We start from the raw sequence: 22498 nt of genomic DNA, 5'->3' as shown, positions 1-22498 counted from the left end.
TCACAGGACTTTATCCTGCTAAGTGTTCCAAATGTCCAAACTGAATTTGGTAAAAGGGCTTTTATGTACTCTGCACCATTGGCTTGGAACACCTTACAAAATACTTTTAAACTGGAAGAATGTCACACCCTGATCTGTTTCACCTGTCTTTGTGCTTGTCTCCACCCCTCTCCAGGTGTCACCCATCTTCCCCATTATCCTCTGTGTATTTATACCTGTGTTCTCTGTTTGTTGCCAGTTCGTTTTGTTTCGTGAAACCTACCAGCGTTTGTTCTCCTGCTCCTGTCTGTTCTTGCTCCTGTTTACTAGTCCTTCCCTGTTTTGACCGTTCTGCCTGCCCTGAGCCTGCCTGCCGTTCTATACCTTGCCCCACCTCACAGAATTATTGACCCCTGCCTGCCCTGACCCTGAGATTGCCTGCCGTTCTGGACCTTTTTGCAGCCTCTCTGGATTTTTTTTATTTATTTTTTTATTTCACCTTTATTTAACCAGGTAGGCAAGTTGAGAACAAGTTCTCATTTACAATTGCGACCTGGCCAAGATAAAGCAAAGCAGTTCGACAACATACAAAAACACAGAGTTACACATGGAGTAAAACAACATACAATCAATGATGCAGTAGAAAAAAAAATAAGACTATATACAATGTGAGCAAATGATGTGAGATAAGGGAGGTAAAGGCAAAAAAATGCCATGGTGGCAAAGTAAATAAAGTATAGCAAGAAAAACACTGGAATGGTAGATTTGTAGTTTGAAGAAAGTTCAGAGATAAAATATAAATAATATGGTGCAAAGGAGCAAAATAAATAAAATAAATAAATACAGTAGGGGAAGAGGTAGTAGTTTGGGCTAAATTATAGATGGGCTATGTACAGGTGCAGTGATCTGTGAGCTGCTCTGACAGCTGGTGCTTAAAGCTAGTGAGGGAGATAAGTGTTTCCAGTTTCAGAGATTTTTGTAGTTCGTTCCAGTCATTGGCAGCAGAGAACTGGAAGGAGAGACGACCAAAGGAGGAGTTGGCTTTAGGGGTGACCAGAGAGATATACCTGCTGGAGCGCGTGCTACAGGTGGGTGCTGCTATGGTGACCAGTGAGCGGAGATAAGGGGGGACTTTACCTAGCAGGGTCTTGTAGATGACCTGGAGCCAATGTGTTTGGCGACGATTATGAAGCGAAGGCCAGCCAACGAGAGCGTACAGGTCGCAGTGGTGGGTAGTACATGGGGCTTTGGTGACAAAACGGATGGCACTGTGATAGACTGCATCCAGCTTGTTGAGTAGGGTATTGGAAGCTATTTTGTAAATGACATCGCCGAAGTCGAGGATTGGTAGGATGGTCAGTTTTACGAGGGTATGTTTGGCAGCATGAGTGAAGGATGCTTTGTTGCGAAATAGGAAGCCAATTCGAGATTTCACTTTGGATTGGAGATGATTGATGTGAGTCTGGAAGGAGAGTTTACAGTCTAACCAGACACCTAGGTATTTGTAGTTGTCCACAAATTCTAAGTTAGAACCGTCCAGAGAAGTGATGCTGGACAGGCGGGCAGGTGCAGGCAGCGATCGGTTGAAGAGCATGCATTTAGTTTTACTTGTGTTTAGGAGCAGTTGGAGACCACGGAAGGAGAGTTGAATGGCATTGAAGCTCGTCTGGAGGGTTGTTAACACAGTGTCCAAAGAAGGGCCAGAAGTGTACAGAATGGTGTCGTCTGCGTAGAGGTGGATCAGAGATTCACCAGCAGCAAGAGTGACATCATTTATGTATACAGAGAAAAGAGTTGGATTACTGACCTCTGCCTTTGATATGTTGTTTGCCTGTCCCTGTAATATAAATAAATGTTTGTTTCTTCGACACTGTCTGCATCTGGGTCATACCTGAAACCTGATAAAGAACTTGTCCCAATTGGTGTTTTTAAATCATTGATGAAGAATTTTGAGACGGATTCCTTGACCTGTCAATGTTTTTAATTTGCTGTTTTATGATTTGTTATACTCCTGTGAATGTTTTTTTTCTAGATTACCTGTAGTTTTTCATGTTGTCTGTCTGTAATTGTGTAATTTTTTTATTTTACCTTTTTTTAACGAGGCAAGTCAGTTAAGAAAAAAATATTATTTTCAATGACGGCCTAGGAACAGTGGGTTAACTGCCTTGTTCAGGGGCAGAATGACAGATCTTTACCTTGTCAGCGCAGGGATTCGATCTTGCGACCCTTCGGTTACTAGTCCAACGCTCTAACCACTCGGCTACCTGCCATAATGAATTGGTGCTGCCTATCTTGGCTGTTGAAAAAGAGATTTCAAATCTCAATGAGCCCTTTCTGGTTAAATAAAGGTTAAATAAAAATAAGTTGTGCAATATTTGCCCATTCTTTTTAAAATTCTTAATGCTCTGTCAAGGTATTGGGGGTCATGGATACACAGCAATTTTCAAGTCTTGCAATAGATTTTCAGATTTACCCCCCAGCACAAGCTGTACCTAATGATCATGCTGTTTAATCAGCTTCTTGATATGCCACACCTGTCAGGTGGATGGATTATCTTGGCAAAGGAGAAATGCTAAATAACAGGGACATAAACACAATTCTGGACAAAATAAGCTTCCAACCGGCCCAGGAGCTACACATCCGGCTTAGTCACCTGCGGGATCATCTGAGACCAACCACCCGGACAGCGGATGAAACTGAGGAGTATAAATAAAGCCCTTTTGTGGGAAAAACGAATTCTGATTCGCCGGGCCTGGCTCCCCAGTCATGTGAAATCCATAGTTTAGGGCCTAATTTATTATTTCAACTGACTGATTTCCTTATATGAACTGTAACTCAGTAAAATCGTTGAAATTGTTGCATGTTGCGTTTAGATTTTTGTTCAGTATGGTCATATCTGTACTTGAAATTAAATACTTGAATGAGGGACCTTACATATGTTGTATGTATGGGGGAAAGACGAAGGGGGAGTCATTTAAAATGAATGTCATCCTTATCATTTCACACAGAGTGAGTCCATGTAATTTATGTGATTTGTTAAGCCAAATTTAATCCTGAACTACAGTCATTTAGGCTTGCCTAAACATAGGGGGTGAATCACTTTAAGGGAGAAATGAAGGTTATCTGACACCTAAAGTTGTAAGTTTGACTCAGTGACACAATGTTGTTTTGTGAAAGTTGTGTTGTGAAAAACATGAATATATTGACATGATACAATTGCTTCACATCAATATACGCCTTGGAGTTTGCCACTAAAATGGCTAAACTGCATCATTATGTCATTATCGTTCAAAGTTATGACATAAAATATTACATTCCCAGACGTCTTATTATATTACAGGATATAGATGGAGGAGGTTTGACAGAAGCTTGAAGAGGCTAAATGGGATGTCTTCTGTTCTCATTCTATAACTCATTCCTTGAATAAATGATACCTTCATTTATTAGTGAGGAAAAACACCCAAAATATTTTTCTGAGTCATTTTGCACAGCCTTCTATACTGTATACAGTTGATGTCGGAAGTGTACATACACTCAGTTTTTCACAATTTTTGACAGTTAATCCTAGTAAAAATTCCCTGTCTTAGGTCAGTTAGGATCACCACTTTATTTTAAGAAAGTGAAATGTCAGAATAATAGTAGAGAGAATTATTTATTTCAGCTTTTATTTCTTTCACCACATTCCCAGTGGGTCAGAAGTTTACATACACTCAATTAGTATTTGGTAGCATTGCCTTTAAATTGTTTAACTTGGGTCAAACGTTTCGGATAGCCTTCCACAAGCTTCTCACAATAAGTTGGGTGAATTTTGGTCCATTCCTCCTGACAGAGCTGGTGTAACGGAGTCAGGTTTGTAGGCCTCCTTGCTCGCACACATTTTTTCAATTCTGCCCACAAATTTTCTATAGGATTGAGGTCAGGGCTTTGTGATGGCTACTCCAATACCTTGACTTTGTTGTCCTTAAGCCATTTTGCCACAGCTTTAGAAGTATGCTTGGGGTCATTGTCCATTTGGAAGACCCATTTGCGACCAAGCTTTAACTTCCTGACTGATGTCTTGAGATGTTGCTTCAATATATCCACATAATTTTCCTACCTCATGATGCCATCTATTTTGTGAAGTGCACCAGTCCCTCCTGCAGCAAAGCAACCCCACAACATGATGCTGCCAACCCCGTGCTTCACGGTTGGGATGGTGTTCTTCTGCTTGCAAGCCTCCCCCTTTTTCCTCCAAACATAATGATGGTCATTATGGCCAAACAGTTCATTTTTGTTTCAACAGACCAGAGGACATTTCTCCAAAAAGTACAATCTTTGTCCCCATGTGCAGTTGCAAACCGTAGTCTGGCTTTTTTATGGCCGTTTTGGAGCAGTGCCTTCTTCCATGCTGAGCGGCCTTTCAGGTTATGTAGATATAGGACTCGTTTTACTGTGGATATAGATACTTTTGTACCCGTTTCCTCCAGCATCTTCACAAGGTCCTTTGCTGTTGTTCTGGGATTGATTTGCACTTTTCACACCAAAGTACGTTCATCTCTAGGAGAAAGAACATGTCTCCTTCCTGAGCAGTATGACGGCTGCATGGTCCCATGGTTTATACTTGCATACTATTGTTTGTACAGATGAACGTGGTACCTTCAGGCATTTGGAAATTGCTCCCAAGGATGAACCAAATTTGTGGAGGTCTACAATTTTTTTCTGACGTCTTGGCTGATTTCTTTTGATTTTCCCATGATGTCAAGCAAAGAGGCACTGAGTTTGAAGGTAGGCCTTGAAATTCACCCACAGGTACATGATGTCAATTAGCCTATCAGAAGCTTCTAAAGGCATGACATTTTCTGGAATGTTCCAAGCTGTTTAAAGGCACAGTCAACTTAGTGTATGTAAACTTCTGACCCACTGGAGTTGTGATACAGTGAATTATAAGTGAAATAATCTGTCCGTAAACAATTTTTGGAAAAATGACTTGTGTCATGCACAAAGTAGATGTCCTAACTGACTTGCCAAAACTACAGATTGTTAACAAGAAATTTGTGGAGTGGTTGAAAAACGAGTTTTAATGACTTCAACTGTATGTCTCCTAATAGCTGAACATACCGATTGCCATTCCACTCATCACTGATGCTCACCACCACCATGGCACCATAACAGAAGACAGGTTTGTAGAACTTGATTGGCTCTAAACATGTGCTGATAAAATATGATTTTAATTCCCAATGAATATTCAACTCATTAAAGCAGAATATGACTGCACACATATCAAAAAGTCATATACAGTATGCAAATCTGTTTATGTCCATTATGTGCAAATGCATCGACATTGGTGAAAATAAATAAATACTAGCTGGGGCAGATACAAGACATTCCTTTTGACTTTTTGCGAAGGTCCTTTGCGGACTGGTTTTCATTAGACTGTGCCTCTGACGCATTACATCGTTATTTGGAATGCAAAAAAAACCTTAAAAAACACGCAGCTTAACAGGATTGAGACGGTCTTCAAGGGCCGTGTCCTGTGCCTCGCAGCTTTAAATCCTCTCCTCCTTCCCATAAGCACACACAAATACACACACACAGAGGGAATTTATTCTCTCCTCCATGTAAGCACATGGCTTATACATTATGGTTTCTGGCTGATAATGCTAAAATATTTTGTAAATGTACAGTGAAAAAACATAAGCTAATCAACCCAAGTGGAATTTCTACATGTTGTGCCTCTGGAATGCAATATTACAAAACCCTATGCCAACAAAATAGAACATCTGATAAAATCAGGTTCTCCGGAAAATCCCAAAATGGTCTGCATTGGTCATTAAAGAGCCTTTGACAGCGGGTTAAAGATAATTAATTATGTATTGATTAAAGCATCAGAATTATGTCAGAATTACACTGATGGAGGTTGACCGCATGGGGTGTTATGGATGAAGACTAACACCCCGGTGTTAAGCCTGTAAGGAATTGGCGTAAAGTTTTATAAGGTCATTCACCCAGATAAGAGAGAACCCATGGCTCAGTTATCTCTGCATGGGGAAATTTCCTGCATCACGACACAGGTCAACAAATACATAAAGATACATCATGGATCAAGGTGGAAACTATGTGAGATGAGCTAGTTAATGTAGCCTGGAGGTGAGTGCCTTTTGTCCATCCATTCTTCAACTACCACTCAATCTCAGTCCCTTTGCTTTCTCTTCCTCCCTCTCCTCCTCCGCTCCTCTCTGTGAACCTGCCCTAGAGCTGTCCTGTCATAGGCTATGTGGGTGAGTGGCAGTGTGGTAGACATGCTACATCTACCCAATAAAATCAATTTGCAGGTTTATATCCTTGTGTAAATGTAGGAGTAACATCTCTTTAATGTTCAGTTACTGACAAAGGATAGCTGGTCATATTTCAATGCATATTAAATGGGCTTATTCTTTATTCCCACCTCTATAATTGTATTTATTCATGTTCCTCCTTTCGCAATCCCTTGCAACGTAGTGATGTGCCACAACACTGTCATTTTCCTATTCTCTCGTGTTTCACCCAATGATATTATATCAAATAAGCCTTTCATGAGAGAAGGTCCCCTACTCCCCAGCCATTGTGAGACCCACCCACCTGCTCTGCTACACTTCAGTACACAGCAGTAGAGGCTCCTCCTCTTACAGCTCCTCAGTGAAATGTAATTAAAAAAGAAAATAGTGAAACATTAAAAAAGTAATCCTTTTCAGATAAAACTATAATAAATATATTCACATGACACCAAATAATTTATTAAAATACACTGTTTTGCAATGAAGGTCTACAGTAAATTCAACAGCACTGTCTGGGGTAGCACCATGGTGTAGCTGGAGGACAGCTAGCTTCCGTCCTCCTCTGGCTTCATTGACTTCAATACAAAACCTAGGAGGCTCGTAGGCCTCACCCCCTTCCATAGAAATACATGGTAATGCAGTATGAATTGACATGTTGTTCATCCAAATCATATAATTAGGATCAGAGAATGAACTTATTATTAGGTGCCACAGAGCATTATGGGGGTTCTATTCAAATTCGTTTTTTCAAATTACAGGGGACAGAGGAGGTATATTATAGTTTTATTGGTTTTAGAACTTTATTTGTGTGTCCAGTTAGTGCAATTTATTTAAATTTGCCTTGCTAACTTCAGTAGCAAGCTAGCTACCAGCGCGAGTGTGCAGTTTTCTCCGCCAGAATGGTAGAATCAAATCAAATCAAATGTTATTGGTCACATACACATGGTTAGCAGATGTTAATGCGAGTGTAGCGAAATGTTTGTGCTTGTAGTTCTGACCGTGCAGTAACATCTAACAAGTAATCTAACAATTTCACAACAACTACCTTATACACACACAACTGTAAAGGAATTAATAAGAATATGTACATACAAATATACGGATGAGCGATGGCCGAACGGCATAGGCAAGATGCCGTGTTTGGTATAAAGTACAGTATATACATATAAGATGAGTAATGTAGGATATGTATACATTATATAAAATGGCATTGTTTAAAGTGACTAGTGATACATTTATTACATCCAATTTTTTATTATTAAAGTGGCTAGAGATTTGAGTCAGTATGTTGGCAGCAGCCACTCAATGTTAGGGATGGCTGTTTAACAGTCTGATGGCCTTGAGATAGAAGCTATTTTTAAGTCTCTCGGTCCCAGCTTTGATGCACCTGTACTGACCTCGCCTTCTGGATGATAGAGGGGTGAACAGGCAGTGGCTCGGGTGGTTGTTGTCCTTGATGATCTTTTTGGCTTTCCTGTGACATCGGGTGGTGTTGGTGTCCTGGAGGGCAGGTAGTTTGCCCCAGGTGATGCGTTGTGCAGACCTCACTACCCTCTGGAGAGCCTTACGGTTGTGGGCGGAGCAGTTGCCGTACCAGGCGGTGATACAGCCCGACAGGATGCTCTCGATTGTGCATCTGTAAAAGTTTGTGAGTGTTTTTGGTGACAAGCCAAATTTCTTCAGCCTCCTGAGGTTGAAGAGGCGCTGTTGCGCCTTCTTCACCACACTGTCTGTGTGGGTGGACCATTTCAGTTTGTCCGTGATGTGTACTCCGAGGAACTTAAAACTTTCCACCTTCTCCACTACTGTCCTGTCGATGTGGATGGGGGGGGGGTGCTCCCTCTGCTGTTTCCTGAAGTCCACGATAATCTCCTATGTTTTGATGATGTTGAGTGTGACGTTGTTTTCCTGACACCACACTGAGGGCCCTCACTTCCTCCCTGTAGGCCATCGCATCGTTGTTGGTAATCAAGCCTACCACTGTAGTGTTGTCTGCAAACTTGATGATTGAGTTGGAGGCGTGCATGTCCACGCAGTCATGGGTGAACAGGGAGTACAGGAGTGGGCTGAGAACGCACCCTTGTGTGGCCCCAGTGTTGAGGATCAGTGGGGTGTTGTTTCCTACCCTCACCACCTGGGGGCGGCCCGTCAGGAAGTCCAGGACCCAGTTGCACAGGGCGGGGTCGAGACCCAGGGTCCTCTTGTCCAGATGGGTTAGGGCAGTGTGATTGCAATTGCGTCGTCTGTGGACCATTTGGGGCGGTAAGCAAATCGTTGTGGGTCTAGGGTGTCAGGTAGGGTGGAGGTGATATGATCTTTGACTAGTCTCTCAAAGCACTTCATGACGACGGAAGTGAGTGCTATGGGGCAATAGTCGTTTAGCTCAGTTACCTTAGCTATCTTGGGAACAAGAACAATGGTGGCCCTCTTGAAGCATGTGGGAACAGCAGACTGGGATAGGGATTGATTGACTATGTCTGTAAACACACCAGCCAGCTGGTCTGTGCATGCTCTGAGGATGCGGCTAGGGATGCCGTCTGGGCCGGCAGCCTTGCGAGGGTTAACACGTTTAAAAGTTTTACTCACATTGGCTGCGGTGAAAGAGAGCCTGCAGGTTTTGGTAGCGGGCCGTGTCAGTGGCACTGTATTGGCCTCAAAGCGAGCAAAGAAGTTGTTTAGTTTGTCTGGGAGCAAGACATCGGTGTCCGCGAGGGGGCTGGTTTCCGTTTTGTAATCCGTGATTGACTGTAGGCCCTGCCACATACTTCTCGTGTCTGAGCCGTTGAATTGCAACTCTACTTTGTCTCTATACTGACGCTTAGCTTGTTTGATTGCCATGCGGAGGGAATAGCTACACTGTTTGTATTCGGTCATGTTTCCGGTCGCCTTGCCATGATTAAAAGCAGTGGTTCGTGCTTTCAGTTTTGCACGAATGCTGCCATTAATCCACGGTTTCTGGTTGGGGGAGATTTTAATAGTCACGGTGGGGACAACATCACTGATGCACTTGCTAATAAACTTGCTCACCGAATCAGTGTATACATCAATGTTGTTGTCTGAGGCTATCCGGAACAGCGTTGAACAGACCTGAGCATGGGCATTTCCTGTTTTAGTTGCTGTCTACAGGCTGGGAGCAACAAAATGGAGTCGTGGTCAGATTTGCCGAAAGGAGGGCGAGGGAGGCCTTTGTATATATCACGGAAGTTAGAGTAGCAATGATCCAGAATTTTGCCAGCCCGGCATTCGATATGCTGATAAAATTGAGAGAGAATTTTTTTCAGATTAGCCTTGTTAAAATCCCCAGCTACAATAAATGCAGCCTCAGGATATGCGGTTTCCAGTTTACATAGAGTCCAATGAAGTTCTTTCAGGGCCGTGGAGGTGTCTGCTTGGGGGGGGGGTATACACGGCTGTGATTATAATCGAAGAGAATTCTCTTGGTAGATAATGCGGTCGGCATTTGACTGCAAGGAATTCTAGGTCAGGTGAACAAAATGACTTGAGTTCCTATATGTTGTTATGATCACACCACGACTCGTTAATCATAAGGCATACACCCCTGCCCTTCTTCTTACCAGAGAGATGTTTGTTTCTGTCGGCGCGATGCGTGAAGAAACCGGGTGGCTGTACCGACTCTGATAACGTATCCTGAGTGAGCCATGTTTCTGTGACACAGAGAATGTTACAATCTCTGATGTCTCTCTGGAAGGTAACCAGAAGACTGCTCCGTCTGCCCCTTCTGCGGCACTGTTGTTTTGGGTCGCCTACTGGGATCCGATCCATTGTCCTGGGTGGTGGTCCAAACAGAGGATCCACTTCGAGGAAGTCGTATTCCTGGTTGTAATGTTGGTAAGTTGATGTTGCTCTGTAACGACCGTCGTCGTAATGAAACCAAGGTGCAGCAGAGGATGTGTATTCATTTTGAATATTTTATCAAATGAACCACTATAAACAAAACACTAAACAGCAACGACAGCAAAAAGTCCTGTCTGGTCAAAAATGAACGAAACAGAAAACAATCACCCACAAACCCCAAAGGAAAAAACAGGCTACTTATGTGTGACGCCCAATCAGCAACAACAAATTACAGCTGTGCCTGATTGGAGCCACACAGCCAAAATCAACAAAACAAACCAACCTAGAAAAAAGAACATAGAACGTCCACCCAATGTAACACCCTGGCCTAACCAAAATAAAGAACAAAAACCCCTCTCTATGGCCAGGGCGTTACATGCTCTTATATCCAATAGTTCTTCCTGGCTGTATGTAAGAAGACTTAAGATTTCCTGTGGTTACAGTGTAAGAAATAATACATTAAGAATACAAAATACTGCATCGTTTCTTAAGAACACGGAGCGAGGCAACCATCTCTGTCGGCGCCAGGTGTACGTAGAATGGCCAATGTTGCCGAAAATGTTGTGGACTTTTTGTTGAAGAATCCCTTTCATTCTCCGGGGTACACGGAAAAGGTGCGAATTAAAAGCGATGGTCGACCTCTGCCTGAGATCAGTTTAATGAAGAAGGATGAAAAGGCGAGGGCGTTCAATACCAACTGGTATCAAAAGGATAGCTGGTTAACAGGGAGCCTTTCATCAAGCTGCCTGTATTGCTGGCCTTGCCCACTTTTTGGAAAGTCTGAGGATTGGTCGAAAGGTGGGTACTGTAGTAGGATGTCCCTTGGGGGTATCCGTACCTATGTATGACATGCGAGGGTTAGGTTAGTAAAAGATGCTGGAGCTAGAACCTCGTTGTCGTGCGTCCTTATTTTAGATAATACTACATGGTGTCAGAAGTGGTTTTGAAGGACGTACCAAGTAAATCATACATTCAGGCTGTTTCAAAGCAGGGAGGGCACAGTGTTGGGGATAAAACAGCGCATAACATTATTTTGCTAGCTAACGAGCAAAGACTAAGTTACTGCTAAGCAACATGTTGCAAGAGGAAGAAGCTGGTGGGATTTCAGGGTTTGCAACTCCAAGTTCAACGGGCTCTGGCACAAACACGGACAGGCCAGTGGCTAGTGCTGACTGATTTTGCATTAGTCCCTCGGAGAATTTTGATTGTTTGGACATTCAAAACTGGCCGTAATGGTTTCAGGCACTTTGAAAGGTACAGGGTAGCATCAGGCTTAAACGTGAAAAATGAGGCATTTCAAGTTAATACACTGATCTACTATATGGGTGATGAAGCCGAGGATATATTAAATGCTTCAACGTTGACTGAGGAGGAGAACCTTAACTACAGTGCCGTTAAAGACTGTTTTGAAACACATTTTGTAGGGAGACACAACATTATATTTGAGAGAGCTAGGTTTAATATGCGCAAACCGGAGCAGGGTGAAACCAACGACAGTTTTATCACAGCTGTTCACAAACTAGCAGAACATTGTCAGTTTGGCGCGCTCAGGGAAGAGCTGATCCGAGATTGGATTGTAGTGGGAATAAGAAATATCACTTTCTGAAAAGTTACAGTTGGAATCTCAGTTTACCTTGTCCAAAGCTGTAAACCAGGTTAGACAGAGTGAGACAGTAAAAAGACAGCAGACGACACTGCGCGACAGCAGCTCCTTGCAGAGCGAAGAGAGTGAGGAAATAAATGCAAATAAATGCATTTTGAGCTAAAAAAACAGAGGGGAACACAGAACAGAGACAGACGTGGAGAAAACGATCACAGACAGCACCAGTAGCTAGTTCAAGTGTTTGTCGCAAATGTGGGAAATCCCCTTTCCACAGATGGAAAGATTGTCCAGCAAAGGATGCGGAATGCAGGAAATGTCACAGGAGAGGACACTTTTCAGCTATCTGTCGATTAAAGCAAATGCATGAGGTCTCAGAGGAGTTACAGCAGGACAGCATCTTTCTGGGAGAAGTAAAGGAAAACAATGCTGGCTGGCATTCAGACATTAAACTCAATGGGGAGGTTGTGTCATTTAAACTAGACACTGGGGCAGCAGTGACAACTATCCCAACTAGGCTGTATTGCTATAGCAGAGATGGCCCTTTGCTCTCTACAAACCAAAAACTGTATGGGCCTAGTAATAAGATATTACCAGGGGTAGGGCAGTTGGTGATTAAACTGGAGAGTAAAGACAAAAGTGCCATCCAGCCTGTCTTCATCATTGACTCTCTAGCCAGAGCGTTGCTGGGGCTGCCAGCAATTGAAGCATTGCAACTCATTGAGAGAGTGAGCGAACTGGAGGACCCAGGTGAGGTTTTCAAAAAGAAATTCCCAAAAGTGTTTTCTGGTCTAGGAAGGATAGAAGGTGACTACAAAATCCACCTGAAAGAGGATGCTGTCCCCTATGCCCTTACCACCCCCCGTCGTGTGCCTACCCCTTTATTGGCCAGAGTAAAGGAAGAGTTGGGGAGGATGGAAGAAATTGGGGCAGTGTCTAAAATAGCGAGTCCCACAGATTGGTATGCAGGGATGATAGTGGTCCCAAAAGCCAATGGGGACATAAGGATCTGTGTGGACATGAGTAACTTGAATGAGGCACTCGGCAGAGAGAGACACATCTTACCATCAGTGGAGCAGTCACTGGCTCAGTTGGATGGCTCACAAGTCTTCACAAAGCTGGATGCCCGCTCAGGTTTCTGGCAGATACTGCTGTCATCAGAGAGTAGGGCAGTCACAACGTTTATAACACCGTTTGGCCATTACTGTTTTAATGTTTTGCCATTTGGAATTGCTTCCGGTCCTGAGCTTCCACTGTAATGGAGACCTTCTCATGAAAGGACAACGGATAGTTATCCCAGAGACTCTACAACCAGAAATGCTAGACAGAGTGCATGATGGACACATGGGGATAACCAAATGCAGACTGAGGGCTCAACAGTCGGTGTGGTGGCTTGGTCTGAGTACTCAGATTGCCAAGCTGGTGGCCCAGTGTGAGGTCTGTACAAAATGTCAACCTTGTCGTCCGGAGCCAATGATGGCAACGGAGCTGCCAAAACGGCCATGGCAAAAGGTAGGGGCAGGTATGTTCTATTGGAAAAATGACACTTATCTGCTAGTGGTAGATTGCTACTTAAGATACATTGAAATAGCAAAGACACCCATAACCACATCAGTTGTGTTATCAATGGATTAAAGTACATTTTTTCCAGGCAAGGGGTCGCTGAGGTCCTGGTTACAGATAACTCTCCCCAGTTCTCTGCCAGCTTTTGCCGCAGAATATGACTTCACACATGTGACCAGTATCCCCTACCATGCACAGAGTAATGGTGAGGCAGAGCTGTGAAAACAGTCAAGGGACTGCTGAAAAAGAACAAGGATCCATACAGGGCTCTGTTAGCTTACAGAGTTACACCACTGCATCATGGGCCATCGCCTGTCGAGCTCCTGATGAGCAGGAGGCTGCGTTCCCCATTGCCTGTGTCGGCGGCTCAGCTTAAACCCCGATGGCCTAACAGGAAGGCCTTCGCTGAGAGGGACAAACGGCTGAAACAAACGCAAACTGGAGACTTTAATAGGAGACACCGTGCTAAGGAGAGGCCAGAGCTGACCGAAGGTCAACGTGTTTGGATTACAAACTCAAAGACACCAGCATTAGTGCTGAGGAAAGCGGATGCCCCACGCTCCTATGTGGTGGACACAGGCTCAGAAGAGGTACGAAGGAAGAAAACACACCTCAGAGCTCTTCCAGATCTACCAGCCACACAGACTGAGGCCACAGAAAATGCACAAAAAGAGGGTGAAGGAGAGTGAATGCTCACAGAGCCACAAGCGCGCCCAAAAAGGGATGTGAAGCCACCAGAGTGGCTGAAAGACTGTTACGTGAAGAGAAAACTGTTGGGGACCATACCCAGCAAAAAGAGACTGTACCTAAGTTAATGTTCATACTGTGTGATTTAATGCTTTCATACTGTTTCAGGATGTGAAGTAGCATGTTAGAGAATAATACTGGTTTCCAAATTGCATTTCAGTTATGCTTCAGTGGTTATGCATGTTGAGTTCTTGTTCATGGGAGAGGGGAAGATGTAGTAGGATGTCCCTTGGGGGTATCCGTACCTATGTATGACATGCGAGGGTTAGGTTAGTAAAAGATGCTGGAGCTAGAACCTCATTGTTGTGCGTCCTTATTTTAGATAATACTACTGGTACAGTGACCAGAAGAACATCGACCATTCAGCTAAACGGCAAAACAAAAGCAGGGAGCATATAAATGCCCACATCAGATTCAAGCTTCTGGGAAAAAGCTGCATCGATTATGACAAAGGTCTGCATATACAAACTGCGCAACACAATGAGAAAGTAATTACAGGATAAGTTCTGCCAACAAGGGCAACTATAAGGAGCTTGCAGAGGTAACTAACTGCACGTTACGTTGCTTTACTTGCTGAACATATAGAACTTTCGACTGTATTTTCTGGGATGTCGAAAACAATTTCGAAGGGTTTGATCGCTTCCATCGCATCATCCATTAAAAATTAGATTAAAGAGAGGGGTTGACGCTGCCAACTTTTTCCCCCGTGAGCTCAAGTATGCTTTCCACTTTCCTCCGGTATTTATTTAGCAAAGATGGTAACACAATCACTCTGGACAGACACAAGCAAAAACTCATGACATAAATGTTGCAGCAGCCTAGGCCACACCTAAACATTAGAAATCTGACGTTTCTGTATGCAGTGTATGGGATAAAAATTTGACTATTTTTCAGTCGGATCATCTGTAGGCTACTAATAAGAGCAGCTGCATGCAACCTATGCGCCCTGTCCATCTGGTCAGGGGAAACTAATTGGTAACGTTAGGTATTTATAGTCCATTTGTGTGTCAGGAGAGAATGTGAATGTTTATATAAAAGAATGGGCTGCCTATATGTTTTTAATCCAAAATGATTAACTGGAATGAACGAATCAACATAATAGTGATGACAGATGTGAGTACATTGGTAACACAATCACTCTGAACATTTTTAATAAGGCCTACAGTTGCATAGGCCTGCATGATGCAAATATGCATAAAGAAAGCTCAGCCCTGTGAGTTCTATTGTCTATCAGTTGTTGTCTATGTGTCTGGGTACAGGAAATCCCCCTCATAATGTAGTCTAAATATAATGTATGTGAACAAATATAAGGTAGCTGCAGTTTGACAGGGTTTTCATCCCCCCTAGGGCCAGGAAACCATGTGACTTGATTAGGAAAAACTGGTCCCATCATAGCCCATATAAAACCTTTTTACAACTGATTAATCACTGTCATACCTTATAGGGTCCACAGTTTTCCTAGTTAGGTTAACTTATAACAAAAAAACTCGAGGCCCCAGGGGGTCAAAATTGCCCCACCGCTCTGGGACCTATGGTGCCACAGTCTGCTTGCAGATGTCAGTTATCGTCAGGTATGTGGATGATCAGGGCTTTATTAGGGAATGTTTCTTGGGATACTTTGATGTGTCAAGTGGGCGAGATGTGCAGTGTGTTTGACTATACGAACTTTGAGATATCTGAGTTTAACTTCGTAGAGAAACTCTTCCAAACCTATGATGGTGCAGCTGTAATGGAATGTATCTGCTATTTGTATTTCCAGCTAAGTCCCCTCCTGTTCCCTGATTAATAGGTGATGACTACTCCACACCACTACCACTGTCAACTTTCTCATGACATGAACTGAAGCCACATCTCATGTGCCTACTCATCTACTGGCACATTGAATGTTTTCCCTCCACGCACTGTGAGTACCCCTATAAATAATTTCTCATTACTGTATGTACAGTTGAAGTCGGAAGTTTACATACACTTCGGTTGGAGTCATTTCAACCACTCCACAAATTTCTTGTTAACAAACTATAGTTTTGGCAAGTCGGTTAGGACATATACTTTGTGCATGACACAAGTAATTTCTCCAACAATTGTTTACAGAGATTATTTCACTTATATTCACTGTATCACAATTCCAGTGGGTCAGAAATGTACATACACTAGGTTGACTGTGCCTTTAAACAGCTTGGAACGTTCCAGAAAATGTCATGGCTTTAGAAGCTTCTGATAGGCTAATTGACATCATTTGAGTCAATTGGAAGTGTACCTGTGGGTGAATTTCAAGGCCTACCTTCAAACTCAGTGCCTCTTTGCTTGACATCATGGGAAAATCAAAAGAAATCAGCCAAGACATCAGAAAAAATGTTTTTGTCCTCCACAAGTCTGGTTCATCATTAGGAGCAATTTCCAAATGCCTGAAGGTACCACGTTCATCTGTACAAACAATAGTACGCAAGTATAAACACCATGGGACCACGCAGCCGTCATACCGCTCAGGAAGGAGATGCGTTCTGTCTCCTAGAGATGAACGTACTTTGGTGTGAAAAGGGCAAATCAATCTCAGAACAACAGCAAAGGACCTTGTGAAGATGCTGGAGGAAACAGGTACAAAAGTATCTATATCCACAGTAAAACGAGTCCTATATTGTCATAACCTGAAAGGCCGCTCAGCAAGGAAGAAGGCACTGCTCCAAAACCGCCATAAAAAAGCCAGACTACGGTTTGCAACTGCACATGGGGACAAAGATCGTACTTTTTAGAGAAATGTCCTCTGGTCTGTTGAAACAAAAATAGAACTGTTTGGCCATAATGACCATCGTCATGTTTGGAGGAAAAAGGGGACGTATGCAAGCCGAAGAACACCATCCCAACCGTGAAGCACGGGGGTGGCAGCATCATGTTGTGGGGGTGCTTTGCTGCAGGAGGGACTGGTGCACTTCACAGAATAGATGCCGTTATGAGGAAGGAAAATTATGTGGATATATTGAAGCAACATCTCAAGACATCAGTCAGGAAGTTAAAGCTTGGTCACAAATGTGTCTTCCAAATGGACAATGACCCCAAGCATACTTCCAAAGTTGTGGCAAAATGGCTTAAGGACAACAAAGTCAAGGTATTGGAGTAGCCATCACAAATCCCTGACCTCAATCCTATAGAAAATTTGTGGGCAGAACTGAAAAAGCGTGTGCGAGCAAGGAGGCCTACAAATCTGACTTAGTTACACCAGCTCTATCAGGAGGAATGGGCCAAAATTCACCCAACTTATTGTGGGAAGCTTGTGGAAGGATACCCAAAACTTTGGAACCAAGTTAAACAATTTAAAGGCTATGCTACCAAATACTAATTGAGTGCATGTAAACTTCAGACCCACTGGGAATATGATGAAAGAAATAAAAGCTAAAATAAATAATTCTCTCTACTATTATTCTGACATTTCACTTTCTTAAAATAAAGCGGTGATCCTAACTGACCTAAGACAGAGAATCTTGTCTAGGATTAAATGTCAGGATTGTGAAAAACTGAGTTTAAATGTATTTGTCTAAGGTGTATGTAAACTGCCGACTTCAACTGTAGTCAATCACATTCACAAACACATTATTACACAATCATTTCACTCCTTGCTTGGACTAACTCATTCTTATCTCTTTTGGCTAACTATGCAGTGTGTTGTGTTATTGTTTTTTTGTCTTCCCAGTCAAATCCTGTCCTGCACTGGTCAAGCCTCTGAACACCTCAACTCATGCCTCATACCCTCATTCAAGCACTGCTGTGATCCCTTTCCAATTGTGTAAGTAGCCTTCTCATTCCCCATAATATTGTACTGTAAATGTCTTTATTAAATGCTTTAGGTTAAAATAGTCTTTGACGATTTTTGGAACACACTTTGTCATCTCCGTGCGATCCACGCCTATACCGTGGGTCGCCCATCCTCTTAAATTTTTCAAGTCTATGTACCAGCCTCCACTGGTACATAGCATGCTCTACCCCTGTTATTGTTGCACAATAACCTTCATTTCTTCAGCACAAACGTATTAGTGACTATGGTTTGTGTCCTTTTATTACGTACAGTAATTCATACAACAATAAAACACACTTATTACATCAAAATCACAATGTGAAGCTAGAGGGAATATTGACTAATTTAACAAAGCAGATAAACTTGAATGCATAGGAGAGAGAGAATAAGATAATGGACCTCTACTCTCAACAGACCATTAACAATTAATCTCACCAAAACCTTAGTGCTCTGTGATAGTTCATGTATTGGGAAGATAACAATGATTCAGCAGATCATTATGAGAGGGTTTTGCTGTGTCATATTTTACTGCTCCTAGTTGTGTGAGGACAATGAAAATGAATCAGGAACAATCACTGACTACTCCTGCTGCTCAACTTTCCATGTACAGTCGTGGCCAAAAGTTTTGAGAATGATTCAAATATTAATTTCCACAAAGTTTGCTGCTTCAGTGTCTTTAGATATTTTTGTCAGTTGTTACTATGGAATATATACTATGGTATAATGGTATAATTACTATGGTATAATTACAAGCATTTCACAAGTGTTAAAGGCTTTTATTGACAATTACATCAGCATGACAGAGTGATCGCCAGCTTTGTCCTCGTCAACACTCATATTTGTGTTAACGAGAGAATCACTGACATGATGTCAGCTGGTCCTTTTGTGGCAGGGCTGAAATGCAGTGGACATTTTTTTTTGGGGGGGGGGGGATTCAGTTCATTTGCATGGCAAAGAGGGACTTTGCAATTAATTGCAATTCATCTGACCACTCTTCATAACATTCTGGAGTATATGCAAATTGCCATCATACAAACTGAGACAGCAGACTTTGTGAAAATTAATATTTGTCATTCTCAAAACCTTTTACAGCATTTCTTCTTCTTCCAGCAACAACATAGCTGCACCGAAGCCAGCTGGTGTGTGTGTGTGTGTGTTTGTTTCTAAGACAAACTCCACACCCATTTAAAAGTCCTAAAGCGGTTTTCTGTCTTCATGTTTACTCTGAAAAAAAAAAATGTGCCCCAATTTAACCACAAGGGGAGTATTTAGGAGCTGGGACAGTGCTGATATATTTAACCACAAGGGGAGTATTTAGGAGCTGGGACAGTGCTGATATATTTAACCACAAGGGGAGTATTTAGGAGCTGGGACAGTGCTGATATATTTAACCACAAGGGGAGTATTTAGGAGCTGGGACAGTGCTGATATATTTAACCACAAGGGGAGTATTTAGGAGCTGGGACAGTGCTGATATATTTAACCACAAGGGGAGTATTTAGGAGCTGGGACAGTGCTGATATATTTAACCACAAGGGGAGTATTTAGGAGCTGGGACAGTGCTGATATATTTAACCACAAGGGGAGTATTTAGGAGCTGGGACAGTGCTGATATATTTAAGCACAAGGGGAGTATTTAGGAGCTGGGACAGTGCTGATATATTTAACCACAAGGGGAGTATTTAGGAGCTGGGACAGTGCTGATATATTTAACCACAAGGGGAGTATTTAGGAGCTGGGACAGTGCTGATATATTTAACCACAAGGGGAGTATTTAGGAGCTGGGACAGTGCTGATATATTTTGCATCAAGCTTTTTTTTTTTGTTCCAACAATTTATTCATTATGAGGGGATTCGAGGCTGAAAGACAGTCAAGCACGTTGTGGTCTCCATAGTCTTCCTATGAAATTTGTATGTTGGCCTAATTCGTTATTTGCACATTTGCAGGTTGCATGCGTTACTTGAGCATGTGGTGATGCATGATTATAAGCATGAATTCATTACAGATAAGACACACAGATCGATTACTAAAGTAGTGCAAGTACCTGGTGTCTTTACAGACACGCGAAGTGAAGAGTTCACCCGAACGTCCCCAGGCCCCACTTATGGAGTGGAGTATGGGTAATGGCTTTTTTTCCCCCCATACCACTTCTGAGGACACCCGTCATCCATCCTGCTACCCTCTCTCCTGAACGGTAGGTGCACTCCTAGAACTGCCTCTCACCAAATTGGATTAATTAAAAGCATTGCTTTGAAGTGACAGGGCCTCCAACACTGAAGTGCCAGACTCTTATTCACAGGAGACATGGTAGGGGGGGCGGAGGGGCATGCAGAAATAATGGGAGTGGAGAGACCATGGGTGGGGTGATGAGAGGAAGGAAAGAGAGCATCTGTGTGGAACAGAGTGGGGGGTGGGGGGGGGGGGTGGGAAGGAAGAGGGCGAGGGAGGGAGAAGAAAAACTTGGCTGGAGAGAGCAACAGGGAAAGGAGGCAGACAAAAGAAGAGAGGAAATAAAAGTGGGAGGCCTTTCTCTCTTTCTCTCCTAAAAACATCTTACTTTGTGGCAGTATTTCCCCAGAGCACCTGACATACAATTAAACACATCGACTGCCCCACTGAAGCCTCTCCTCGTCAAGAACATGAGCAGCCACTGCAGATGGACCGCAACTCAGAGTTGGACTCCTGGGAGAACATTTTGGGGCTGGAAGATGGCTACCGCAACACGAGTGCTTTAACTTAAGCTCTAGCATCCAATTAGTTCCGCCACCTATCGGACTGAATATTCTGATGATTGCACTGGTTCAGAGGCTAGTCTGTGTAGGTGCTTAAGAGGGAGTATGCATTCACAGAGGACCATACTGTAGTTATGTAAGTTCGCGGTTCTTTGCCTACTCCACCTCAGCAACATTGACAGGGGCAAAGGGAGGGATTGTATGGGCAATCAGACTGGCCCTGTAGCCAACCACTTGCTCAGCTGTACCAGGTCCTCAGTCACTCCCAGCAGCACTCTCCAGGGTAATTTATAAAGTTAAGTGCAATGCTTTCATCAATTTCCCAGTTCTAATTTCTATCCATTTACACCGTTATGTAATTATCTCAGTTAATATAGAGGCACGGCTTTGTTTGTTTGTTTTCCCTCTTCTTCTTTGCACCGGTCTGAATCTTCATCTCTAGTATAAACACATACACCCTCAGTTGTTCAGATGGGCCAACACTAGATAAAGCTCAACCTCTGTAAACCCCCAGGGAGTCCATGTGTCAGATCATTGTGGGACCTTTTGGTCAGATCTGATACAGCAGAGCAGCGACAGCGAGGAATCCAATGATTCAGTTGATTTTATATCTACCCTGAGTAGTTATCAATAAAATATGAATAATTCAGCAGATTAGAAATGGTTCTTTTTTTATTTTTTTTAACAAGGATGCAGTTCCATGATAAAAAAAAAAACATAATTCTCAAGAAGCAAATGATTTCTGGAAGACATGAAAACCCCCAAGCGGAAAACAATCCTAATATTTGTTCATTTTGATTGCTCTCGTTATTTTTGCTCAAGGCCTGGCTTTGCTGGCCAATAGTGAGTATTTCTGTAGGAGGGGATGTGGGTTGTTTACCAGAACCATTTGCCATGAATAAACCCACAAAGATGTGCTAAAAATAAAAGGGAGGAAGCAAAAATATCCGTAGAAAGATCATTATTTCCATCCAATGTTACCACTAGGTCCAAGCTCTCAAGAGCAGGAGGTCAGTCTTGGAGATCGTGTGCACAGTATTCTGTACTGTGAACATGACTGCCCCCAATGACATAGTATTTTTCAAATGACTGAATACAAAATGTTCCAGGATTATAAACAGCTGGCAGGATATGTTGCTGTTATGCAATCAATTAATGCATTATTTATAAGAAATTCTCTTAATTCTCATACTGTAAAATAGCAAGTCGGAGAGACTGACAAGGTTTCAAACAAGTCATAACAGCTCACCATGTAAGAGCACCACTTCTTACCAGCACAGTGGATGGAAGAAAAATGTATGATATCGTCTTTCACCCTTGAGAGAGAAAAAAAGAAAAATGTATTGTTTTAGGTTTTACATTTGTATTTTTATTTGTTTATGATCAACACATATTTTCTAGGATCTTTGGTGTTCCCACAGCACTTAGTTGCACATCGACTACTGTAATATACTGCATTTTACCCTTTAAAGTAGATAGAAAACCCTTCAAATCACAATCCCCTACAAAAAAAAAACAGGTCCACTGAAGACACTTCCTTGTTTAGTTCACGTACACTCAGCAGATCACATACTGATAAATGTGAGAAAAAGACACTATGGTGAGTTAGTGACAACAGAACAAATACACTCGTGACCTTTAGGATTTTCCATAAAGTAATTGTTTAGGAAACTCATTTTATAAACACATTTGACTTACAAATATATAAAAAAATAAACAGATTTGATCCAAATTTCAATCATATCCAGAAGGTCACAGACATTTTTATTCTGAAGCACAAACATGTGAATATCACCTGTACGAAAATATTGCAGTGTAATGTCTTTACAATGATTTTGTGATGATCTGTGAACAGTTGTGCAGTTTGATTATTGTTATGTGGTCAGTGTAAAGCAGTATAACTAAATCTGTTGAGTATGTAATGTGATTACATATTGCCCT

The 22498-nt window shown here is 42.4% G+C and overlaps 2 long non-coding RNA genes across 2 annotated transcripts; both read left to right on the top strand.

Moving 5' to 3' along the window:
* The first annotated feature begins 13870 nt into the window (after window positions 1-13870).
* LOC106587107 (uncharacterized) lies at window positions 13871-17774 on the top strand. The gene is made up of 3 exons (XR_001324369.2): window positions 13871-14578; window positions 15827-15940; window positions 17723-17774. It is a non-coding gene; the product is annotated as an uncharacterized lncRNA (long non-coding RNA).
* Window position 17775: 1 nt separating this feature from the next.
* LOC106587106 (uncharacterized) lies at window positions 17776-21521 on the top strand. The gene is made up of 3 exons (XR_001324368.2): window positions 17776-17815; window positions 19885-20019; window positions 20393-21521. It is a non-coding gene; the product is annotated as an uncharacterized lncRNA (long non-coding RNA).
* Window positions 21522-22498: the final 977 nt, after the last annotated feature.

This window comes from Salmo salar, chromosome ssa26 (assembly GCF_905237065.1).
Source record: "Salmo salar chromosome ssa26, Ssal_v3.1, whole genome shotgun sequence".
NCBI classification, from domain to species: Eukaryota; Metazoa; Chordata; class Actinopteri; order Salmoniformes; family Salmonidae; genus Salmo; species Salmo salar.
The sequence above is the reverse complement of the archived record's forward strand: the minus strand, read 5'-3'. Positions and strand labels throughout refer to the sequence as shown.